Raw genomic sequence first — 12,190 nt, 5'->3', positions numbered from 1 at the left:
TGTGTCCCCTTTAGTTGGGGCGAAAGATTAATGATACCCCGCCGACTATAGTTACTCTCGCACTATTTTCGCGCCGAGCGCAAAGTGCACACACTTGACTGGGGCAGACTGGGGCTCAAAATTTATTGCACCTCTTTACAAACCCCAACACACACACACACACACACCTAGTGGTTAGGAGGGCTTCCTCCTACACCCGGGTGCTGGGAGGTATCCTCCGTCTGGGGATGGTTCGTCGGGAGTTCGTCGGAGCGAAGGCAGTCACTCGGAGCTGAGACAGGGATGGCATCGGCAACAGTCTTACCTGCCGCACTCTAGATGGATGCAATTGCCGTCTGTGGCTATTGTCAAGCAATTACAAATGCCTAGGCTCTACGGATGACATTGGGACACTGTCACTGACAAACAGTGTGCTATTTCCCCACCAGGTGTCTCCAGTGCCTGTGTACTACCCGCTAAAACTATCTTGTTGTTGGCCTCGTTGTGTGTGTGTGTGTGTGTGTTTTTCTTCTTCTTATTTTTAGTATTCCAGCCCGTGTTTGTACGGTGATAATTTGCCTAATTAGTAAAACAACCGTACGTGCTGTGTGTCTAAGATCTCCATCTCCTGAGGATGCCCTGATGGCAGCTGCATCTTGCATCCATATTACCGCCTGATTTCATTTGGATATCTGGTTGATTGCTTTTAAATGTAGTTTTCGCTCAATCTCCACCAGCCAAATGTCAAATCTGATACAAGTAATCTTCCAATTTTTTTTTTTCGTTGTCAGCCCATAAAACGGAATACCTCGAGGCTATTGTTACTTTTCCGGGAGGGTAGGATAAAACACAACCGATACCGAAGGGTGACCATCTTCAACCGTACATTCCCGCCAGCTGCATTAGTTTCTTATTATTTGATAAGGTCCATAATGATGACCTAATAAATATGCACCCGCAAAACAAATTACACCGATCGGCAGTAACATGTTTGCTTCACCCCAAAAACGGCCCAAAAACCCCTAGGTCGCCACCGCGCAAAAAGTCGCAGGAAACGGAACAGACGGGCTAAAACCCTACCCGCCCTGGTACCGAGCAAATGGAATTGGAGATGAATTAGGAAACAACAACAAAAAAAACACAACAACGCAGACACTAATCTGGCTCATCTGTTTCAATCTTATCTGCTGCGGATCAGGGGCAGTTTTTCCCTACCCGATCGCCACGGCTGGCTGGGTGTTTTTAAATTGTGCGGTGTAAAAATGATTACACCCGCCCGAGTAGTACGTCCTTTTGCCCCGAGAAAACCCGGAACATGTGCGTATTGCATCCGCACGCCGAAAGCCTTATCTTGACTTTGATTTCACACCCGACTGCACGGAAAACATTTAGCATTTTCCGCCGGTTTTTGTCTGCGTCTGTGTGTGTGTGTGTGTGCGCGGTACCGATTAACGATCAATCACTCAGCCAGGGCAGCAAGATATGGGAGAGAGGGGGGGTATCTGGGTGACTTTATGGCGTACGGAACCCGGTGGAAATCGTACCGGGTAAAGGTACCCGGGTATGACCCGTTTCGTGGCAGCCAAATGCCCTACGCATTTATTAACTTGCCTTTTCGAGCATTTGTTTAATTCTCTCTCTCCCTCTCTCTCTCTGTCCACCAGACACTGAAAGAGCGCACAGGTTTTACTTTGTCGGAACCACCTTACGATGGGCATACGGTAGCAACCCTGCCTAACCTTACATTGGAAATGATAATTTTATAGGAAAATGAATCTGTAAAACCACGGGAAAAGGGAAAGAAAACCCCTTCTATTCTATCGGTCGATGAAATGTTTGTGCCCGAAGCGCATTTTCCCGGGTTTTTGGGTGATGCTGCCTTTTACCGAAACACCGTACACCAGCAAAGAAATAGGCAGATAATGATTATGCGATTTTGGTCAGAGCCTTGCACCAAAAACGGGGAGGGTTGCGTTTTTTTTTTTGTTTCGTTTCCCTTCGCCCGTTTCGTTTGCTTGGTTCACATCCCTTTCCCACCGAGCGAGAAATTGTCCTGCATCAGTTACAAAATAGGAAAACAATAAGCCATATGGGACCAATTTAATGGTCAAATGAATTTATGTGGTTTCGCACCATACTGCACGCAACGGTAGATGATCGGGTTGATAGAGAGAAAGGCAAACAAACAGCAGCACAAGCGAAAAAAAAAGTGCTAAACAAGGTTTTTGGACCGAGGGAAGGAAAAACTTCCAAATCCAATGTTTGTTTGACTTATGGATTGGAGTTTTTGTGTGCAGGATGCAGGATGCGTAATAATAATCAAAACCATTTCAAACACCATCCATCCGCACCATACGGTGCCACGAATTTCGCACCTCGGCATAGGCGTTCCGCGTGTGAGCAGTCAGTAAAATCAAAGAAAGGGAGGGGGGTGTTAGTAAATGAGATACGGAAGCAGAAGAAAAAGAAAGATTAAACGGAGAACAATAACACTTGCAAAATGGGGAAAATGAAATAACAAGACGAAACTGGTAAAATAGAATTGCTTTTCAATATTGCTGATAAAATTTGGAAGAGAATTGTGTTTGGTGACACTTTCACTCGCACAATTTTGTCACCTGCGAACGTCACTCCTGTGGAGCTGGTTCGTAGCATGATTGGTAGGCGCGTTACACTGTGCACGCGTCTGTCCGGGTATCAAATCTCATCTCAAGCCTTTCTCGCTCGCTCTCTTTCTCCTTTCTCTCAATCTGTTTTTCGCTCTTTCTCAATTAATCTGCATAGAAGAGTTGATAGACGTTCCTCTTCAATGTTCTTTAAATATCCTGTGTTTAATTACAATTATTGTAATGACGATCGAAATCTCAAATAAAATACGAAAATTATCATTTGTTGTTGTAAGGATAAAAATTTTCCCAAATAATTCACTTATCCATACACATGTGTGTAAGTAAATGTCAATATTTATTTACAAAGGCGTGTGTAATATTTCTCATTACCCAAAACAAAACCCAACTCAGCGCTCAGTCTCCCATGACGAAAGATACACCCACCCATTCACCAAAACTGTGGGCTAGAAAACCCAGGATGTGTGGCATGTGTTTGGACACCATACTATCCTTACTAATCGTAACAAAAAAAACACTTTTCTAAACAGTCGTGCGCGAAAACCGTACGCGATACTTCTAGTTTACGATCCATATCCGCTACGGTGTACCGAGAGGAAATCCTCGGGAAAAAGCGATCAAGCATATTCAAAAACTTTACTACTTGCGCGCACAATCGTCATCCTTCCTACTTCGTCCTCCGGTTCCACGATATTTTGCTCGCACAAATAAAGGATCGCAAACGAAGCGTAACCATTTTGAGCCACATCTCCGGTTTGCTTACCGAACCATAAACCCGGACAGCCAAGACAGCCACCGGATGGGATGGTGAAGGATGGGCTACACTTTCCCGACGGCTAGAATACTTTCGCTCAAAACACACACACACACACATGTGTGGCCACCGGAAGGATGCGGAGCATAAGGAGTTTCACATTTCATCTTACCCAGGGCTCCGAAAGCGGGATCCGCTAGCATATTATATCGGGGTGGGCCCCTGTACAGTGATGTTGCCGTTTTGAAGAATGCAACTCTTCGCTCCTTTCGTTCGTCTCCCTGTTCGTGTTCGTCCGTATGGTGCCCGTGTAATGTGTCTTCATAAATCTCAATTTAAACATAATCTAAAGCTCCTTTCATTACATTCACTTCAGGTTACAGCACATCTACACCATCCTTTACCCTGACACTGGTTCGTCAGAGTACGCTTACGTACGTGGTGGAGCTGGATGTGGGATTCCCCAATCGGTAATTCAAAGTTGGGAGAAGGTGCCTAGAGCTTCGTTATAGTAATTCTATACCAGTTCCGGTTTTTCGGGTCCTAAAAACTGCTAGACTAAATAGATAATAAAACAACAAGCAAACCCGCCCCAAACCCCGGGGCCGGAATAGGAAGAAAAAGACTTGAGACGATGAGGACGTGTGTACGTGCGTCCGACGGAAGATGCTCTGTACCGACGGAAGACACACTGCCGGAGATCGATAGACTGGCGAAAATCTCAGTGGATAACGATAGATGATGGAAATGATAAGGGTTCATGATGAGCGCTATGAGCTACCATTGATGACCTTGATCATTTCGAAGGTATTGATTTTTTTTGTCCGATGGGTAACTGTGCTTAGACATCATTGTATCCACCTCAAGGCGTTCTCTTGAAGTGTGGTTTTATGTTGTATTTATGAAAATGTGCTTCTTCAATATTCTTGCATACATCATAGAGATTGTTTTTTCTTCTCCAATATTTTCTCCAATAGAGAAGAGTTTTTTTTATGAGACATAATCACAGTTTGCTACTCGAAATTGACCAAAAATGAAGCTATAAAGTGTGAAGTGTAACTCTCAGTACCTTCTCAGATAGTGGCATTAGGCATCTCACTAGCATGCCGTGTGTTGAATGGACCAACTGAACACGAACTTCCAAAAATTCCACTATTTCCGCTACTACAACTTGCCTCCTCACTCAAAACCTTTAGTCGGTATTCACAAACCTCCACTCAGCACGGACATTCGTTCGTCGTCCACAAAACACCCGAACATCCATTTCTGACCCCGGGAATTAGCCCCCCCCCACACGGACGGTACACTGTTGCGCGCCGCGATGAACAACCGGCGACCGTTTAACATGTTCCGCATCCGCAGCAGCAGCAACAAGCAAGCCATCAAAACACGGTGTTGATGTGATGCCAAGCTGCGTATTGAACGATCCCGGCTCCGTTGTCGCACCAATCCGATGTCAACGGGGTTTCCATCGCATTTTCGGATGATGTTTTGTGTGTCTCAAAGCAGCTCACACACAACAACAGCAAAAAAAAGGAAGCCACACACAGACCCATAGCAAACCAGGAGCAAAAGGTGCAGAGAACTAGCGTGTGTACGTACTCATCACGAGCGGGGAAAAAAAAGAAAACAAACAAACAATTTGCAACACCGTTGATGTTGGCAATTTGCTCCGGCGGTACAGATAGCCGACGAACGCAGCAGCATCATCCCCCCCCCCCCTGCAAAAAGCCAACGACACGGCAACTGGTGACACCGGTCGGGTTACAAAACATTTCTAGCTGGAGATGTCGTAATGTCACTTACAGCAATAAGGCTTTCTAAAATTGCTCGGAAAGGTTGTTATCTCCGGTACGTAACCACATTCCCCGTTGTGTTTAGTGCTGGGAAAATGGGTGGAAATTTCATTCCTCTGTGTTGGGCCTGCTGCAATGAAGTAGGTGTATTTGCTAAGCATCGTATTGCTAATTTGATTAGAAGAGGTTACTCCACAATTTACGTAAATGGAAACGAAATTAACTTTGGTTAAACTTCTTCAGACAACATCTGTGTCAGAGTACTGAAATAAATGAAGTAATATTTTTACATTTTTAAAGATCTGTACTTGTATTAAGATACGTGATAGCTATTCTCAAGTTTTCAATTTCGGCCCACCATCTCCAGTATTTAGACGACATAAAATTTTGTTGAAGATAGCATTGTTCGGTGTCATTCTAATGACTTATATAACGACTCTTCATAATTTAAGTAAGTCATTATATGAAAAGCATGGACTAGGATGGTTACCAAGCCTCAATTGGAGAGAGAGAAAGAGTCTTCGAGGAGTTGGAGTCCTCCACACTCTTCTACAAGCTAAAAGACATAGATTGACGACAAGAACGTCTTTGATCTGGAACTCTCAGAATCTAAACGTGGCAGACAAGCAAGACTGTCAGTGACTCTACTAACAATGTCTAACTTAAGTAGGCGTGATCTACAGATTCAAACTTCACATTTGATCCACTGAAAACAGTTGGTGGTTGACAAGAAGTTTCAGAGCAACGCCTAATTTCTCTCGCTATATTAGAGGCGATCAGTTCTACATCCTCAAAACTTATGCTTTAGCCGAATAATGATAATAGCGCCAAATGATCTTTAAGAGGATTACTTGAAAACTTGAACTCGTAAAAAAACCTGGAAACAAATAGACATCTTAAACTTCAAAAGTAGTTACAGTGACTTATCTCCTAAAGGTGAGTTAGCTGACGAGTATTCTATCAATAATGTATACAAGGGTCTTAATTTGGGAAATTCTGAGAAGGATTTTTCAAGAATGTTGTATGTAGAGTCGTCGCCTATCGCCGTGGAGTGTTTATTTGAAGGACTTACACATTCCTAACAAGAAGAGGTTCCAAGTTATTTCCTTGTCGCTCTCCAAGAACTCTATTGATTGAGGTGTGAAGCGTTTGTTGTCCAATTTAAGCAGCATTAAGTCCAGGTCTCTCACCCCTATCAGGTGATGTCTTATGTCAGTGAAGTGTCTTAAATCCTGGTAAATCTTTTCCAATTGCTAATAAACACTTGTCGGTGTGGAATGGATTAGTTGGTACAACAAAGAACATTGAAGGAACGTACTTGGGAATTGGGAATTTTTGCATTGCAAGTATTTATATCTACTCAATGGAAATGAAATTGAATGTTTTATATACTTTTAAAGGCAAATTCTAATTCCAACAAATTTCTTCCAGACTTTGTTTCTTTAGTTGTTATTATCCACAAGCCTTATCATTGATTTGTTTTCTAGTTTTGGGCTCTCGACTGCAGATGTCTAAGAGCTGTTGAAGAACATCGTGTACCTAAAGTTTCATTACAACTAAGTCTGCACGTTCTTGCCAACCGTGCGTTACATTTCGTTACAGCATCACCGTCACGCCGGTTGTTGTTCTTCTTTTTTTATCGTAGTTTTTTTTGTTTTACTACCCAAAACTGACAGTTCGAAGAATTATAACTTTACCAGCTGGCAAGTCCTCGGCAAACGTACCCGCGTATGCACTCGCCGTGCATTTTGTGCGTCAGGCGTGTTCCGTGCCCGAAAAAATGCATCATTACTGTTGTACTGGGGAGATTAACTGTGGTCGCGTCTTGTCTTGTGCGGTGCGCCTTTTGTTTTTATTGTGCACAGCCTTCACACCCAACGAAGCGCACGTTGGGAGTTTTTTTTCTCTTTCTCTTTGGTTGCTGGTTGTTGTTTTGTTGCTGCTTTAACTTTATTTTTCTTCGCCACCGGTTCAGTGGCGTGTTGTGGAGAATGTTTCGCGTTCGGTTATGCCGCACCGGGTATGATGCTGCGGTCACAAATCTGGCAGAAAAAGCGTGTGGAAAACCGGAACATTCCCTGCGTGCCATTGGTAAATTTTATAGCATAGATTATTTTTCCAACCGTGTGGGTCCCCCGCCTGTCCACAGCGTTTCTTTTCTTGGTGGGAAACGATTCGGTTGTGTCGGGGTTTTTTTTTTATTGTTATGCCTCATCGCCCCGCAGCTCTTGTGTTGCATTGTGCCGGATGGATGAAGTCGTATTTTATGACTCTATCACCAGCATCGTTTGTCCGTATACCCGTGTTCATGCATTTTTAAGCATTTTTTCGGTGCGTAAGTTACCAAAAAGTTTGACTACTTTTATTTTAAGGGGATGGTTTTCTCTCTCTCTCTCTCTCTCTTGTACGGAAAATCACCTTGCTTGGGTGCAGATTCAATTTTACACACGCCATGAAACATTATCGACCAGTGCGGCTTTGTGGAAAAAGATTGATCTTTTTTTTTGCTTCAAAGAAAGGTCGTTCAAAGCATGAAGTTAATTAATTTTATGATTTATCAAACAACTGACCTCTTGTTTGTGTATTTTTATGGCGTAAGAAAGAGAGAGAGGGAGTTTTTTTTTAGTTGATTCATGCAATACAGGGTTTTTCTATTCAGTTTAGACTAGCTGCACACTTTTTCCTACTCGGCGTACTTGAATTTTAGCAAGCAGCGTGTTTGTTTGCCTACCCGCGTCAAAAACCAAGTGCGCAGAGCAGGAAAAAGTGTGCGGCTAGTCTAAACTGAATAGAAAAACCCTGTAAAGCTTATTTTGTTGTTTGGTTGCATACATTCAGGGGCGGAAAAAATTAAAATGATATTTTTAACTGTTTTTAAATATCTTTTATTTTATTCCAACTGTCTTTTTTATGACAAAATGGATAAAATAAAAATAGATATTTTCAAACAAACTAAAAAATTATTTAATAGTAAAATAATTTAACCTAATAAATCTGCAGCAACTATTTGTAATTTTTTTTTCATCAAATTTTCATCTATTAAATTATTTTTCCTAACATGGAAAACAAAAAAAAGAAAAACATACAACCACCCACGTAAATGTTTATCCCAAAAAAAAAAACAAAAGGCAAAAATAAATGTACCTTCAACGTCAATAACTGTCAGGTTGCATTCCCTAACCTCAATTGTTCCGTTTGTCGGAGGAAGGTGGCCGGCAGCACACACATTTCCAACGGTGAACAACAAATTAATATGCTTATCAAAGAAATGAGATGAAGTTCTTCGCAAAACGGATAAACAGCACAAATAAACAGCAGGATAATTGAGATAAATTAATGGCCGCGCCGGCAACGAATCTGTCGCCGCTGTTCGCGCATTTCGCGCCCCCTTCGCGCACCACTTCAACCGTGTCTGGCGATGTGTTCCGCTTGTGCGTTTTCCATGTTGCTTTTGCTTATCATCTTGTCTTCACCGGCTCGTGCCCATGTCGTGGGTGTGTGTGTTTGTGCATTATTCACGCTTATCATTATTGGAAAAATGTAAAAACCGTTTTTACATACCGCTCGCCTTGCATAAAACATCATTTTCCCGGCCCTTCTCACGCTCTCTCTTTCTCTTTTTGTCTCGTGCCATCCAAAAACCTCAACGAAACAAAACGAGACGAAGGGAAAAAAAGGACCTAACCTCACAAAACCCAGGGTTGGTCCGTGTGGACGGGCGGCCATGGGAGAACGAATTTGCATGGCCCAGCTGTGCTAAGGCCTTATCCGGTGTCCCTACTCACCGTCATTTGTTTACGAAATCGTGCTCAAGCATCACCGAGCAAACCTCTCACCGTTACGCTCAATCTGCGGCGGTAATTTGTCATTATGATGCGTTTTCTTTTGCCCGTTAGCCCGATAGGGAAATTCACCCCGCGTGAAGGTGTACCGATGGAAGGGGTGGGGGGTGAAGAGGGGAGGAGGGTGCTCAGCTTCCGTCGCCTGGGTTTGGGAACAATTCGGTACGGAACGGATGAGATACGTGTGGAAACTCTTCACGGCTAATTGATCACCCTTCGCCCCGCGGAAACGGTCGATGGTTTTGTTATTATTTTGAGCGGGAGTAGTAGTAATCGGCTGAAGGTTTCTCTGTGGCGTTTTTAGTTGTGAGGAAGAAGAGAAAAAAAAACCCAGCGGAAACAAATGGGACAAGATTAACCGAAAGATGCAACAATAGCAGCGCAAAACAACACAAAAAAATAAAATCCCTTCCCTTCTCAACATGACTATGGAAATGGAGATGAATGAGCGATCGGTAGGAAATGACGATGACGGCCTAAATAAGTGAAATGAATGAAAAGTGTCCAAAAATATAGACTGGTACGTATCTTTCTTTTTTTTTAATTTTCTCCAAAAGCTAACCAATATGTACTAATCATTCTGGCACATCAGTCTCTTGTCTTCAATTTATATACACTTCTAACTGCGGAAAACGGTAAAGCAGAAAAGGGTACTTTTACTTATTAAAATTCAACCCACTATGCGTATGCATGGTGAAATGGTCCATACGAAGGAATTTATCAGCTAAAACAAAAGCACAAAACAAATAGAAAAATCAGTTTGCCGGCCTGTTTACATGTTTTTTTGGGGAGAAAACTTTAATCTAAATGTAAAGTTAGATCTAAGCCCCCTTCATCAGCCAGATTAAAGGGCAAGAGCACACAAAAAAATGCCAAATGGATGCGTAACACTGTGGTTCCGAGCTTTGCTGACTCCCCCTTTTGCACAGGTCTATTGGAGTATTTTAAGGCCTCCATTTTAAGGAAGAAGGAAAAGAAGTAGACTGTACGGTACGGAAAGAAGCCGTGCCGTAACCATCTCGTAATCCTACGTTTGAATCTAAATGAAAAGGATCACAAACTGCAGTTTTGTATCTATTTGTTTTTAAATGAATTTGAGAGCAAAAAGAAGCTTTTCTTACATTCTACCAGAGGGCGCTCGTGATGTTTACTAAGCGTTATTTTGAAGGTTACTAAGGCGTTAGCTTGAAATTGTTTTTTTTTATTTATTATTAATATTTATGTAAAAAAAATATTATTTTTGTAAAAAAAAACTTTTTGTTAGGTGAATGATAATTATTTAACAATATGTATAACAAGAAAGTAATAAAATATTTTTAACACAATAAAAATATCACAGCAATTGGATTTACTCAAAAATGTGAAACTTTTCACGATGAAAGCATAATGATAAATTCCATCACGTTAACTTGTTAAAAGATGCGTTTTGCAAAAAAAAAAAATCTTTCCGAGATTAAAGGAAGTGAATCTTATCCGTGCCCGTAAATCTTTATCCCACAAAAACCACACCGCTTATTGAACAAAAGCTCACGCAAAGTAGGAAATACAAACATTTCACCCTTGCACCCTAACTTCAACCCACCTTCCGGCGCGGGACCTGTTAAACCCCTCCAGGGTTTGTGGCACCATTCCGCTTAGAATACGGCCGGCAGCACACTCTCGAAACGGTAACAGAGTGGAACGGTGTACCATTTTTTTGTTGTTGTTGCTTCCACAACCCCGGTACGCTCGTATCAATTGTACAAGGGGTTGCGCACGAACTGCACTGAATATCGCAACACAAACCACACGGTTTTTGCGGAGGGGTGCCACAAAACGTAAGCAAGGAAGCAAAAAAGGGAGCGAACTAATTGGACGCTATTATGTTTTTCGGATCTAATTTGTTTAATTGTGTGATAGCATAATAACGATTACATCATAATCATCCGGTATTGTGATCGACCCGACGCGACAAGTTGTCGCATTTCGAGCACCTTGGGTGCAGATCGGTTTCTTTCGATGTTTTTTTTTTCGCGTTGCTTTTGAGCAACCGTACAAGATAGCACTTGTGTGCTCAGGTTGCGCTCTGTTATCGGGTACCGTTCACTGTTATCGGGTGTGGAAAAGGAAAAGAAGCAGGTGAACAAGAATGACATATTCACAGGGAAGAAAGGTGGCAACATTACAGCCAACGAAATCGAACCCGAACGCACAAACAATGAGAGCACTTGTCATGCAACTACTGTCAATGAGAGATTTCATCACATCAGTGTGTCTGTACCAAGCTGGCCGGAATTGTGACCAGCCGCAGCTAGATAATACCGTGCATGATGCCCGAACGAATGCAATGTTTAAAATCGAAGCGATCAACTTACTAGTGCGGAAGAAACAACGGTTTTTGGAAGATGTCAAATAAAAAAGATACTTTTGTTATGCAAATTGCATAACTTTAGGATAAAATGTCTTCAATTATATTATTTATTTGTAATATAAATGGTTATAGTTGATAAGAATGTTATCTACGCATTAGCGAGACTCACCAAGGTCTGGACCAAATCCAAGTCACCAATATCCTGGACCAAGATTCATAGAATTTAAGATCAGAAAACATGCTATCTAGGGAAAATGTAGACATTGAGCTCTTTTTAAATACCGGTCAATCTTTCCCGACTTGAAGGAATGTTTGTGACCTTCGCCTCATATGTGGTGACTATGGACGAATTCCTTTTAGGACTCTTTGTTACCACCAAGGATCTTCATCAGGTATTAATGATATTGACCTGTCGGTTCTTAGCTCTAGAAAGAGAAGGCTTACCACGAATTGGGTATGAAATCTTCAGAGTCCATCATAATTCAATTCAGGTCCTTGCATACATTGATGACATATACTCGTCTCGGAGCTCGTCTACATTGAGGATGCTTATCTGAAGATGCCAATTAACGTAGAGGTGATGAACCTATCTGTCAGATGATCGAACCTTTAAAGTTGCCTAAGTAGTTTCATCTATCTTGAGTTAAAAGTTAAAGACCTAGAGACTTCGATGTCAAGGTCTATACAAGTCTTACTGTTAAGCAACGAACTGTAATGACTACGAACTGTAATGTCCAATATGTGGAACTCGTCATTAGAATAAGACCAGACGACTCAATCTGTAAAACTTAAACTGTCTGGAAAGTATTGGTCGACAGAGGAGGCAGACATAAAGGATTTCT

The 12,190-nt window shown here is 42.0% G+C and overlaps 1 protein-coding gene across 7 annotated transcripts in view; it reads right to left on the bottom strand.

The window, feature by feature from the left end:
• The window catches only part of LOC125770611 (pituitary homeobox homolog Ptx1), a 51,550-nt gene that overhangs the window by 24,356 nt on the left and 15,004 nt on the right, over positions 1-12,190 (bottom strand). The gene's annotated exons all lie outside the window — the stretch shown is intronic.

This window comes from Anopheles funestus, chromosome X (genome assembly GCF_943734845.2).
Source record: "Anopheles funestus chromosome X, idAnoFuneDA-416_04, whole genome shotgun sequence".
Lineage (NCBI taxonomy): Eukaryota > Metazoa > Arthropoda > Insecta > Diptera > Culicidae > Anopheles > Anopheles funestus.
This window is presented reverse-complemented; position numbering and strand designations above follow the sequence as displayed.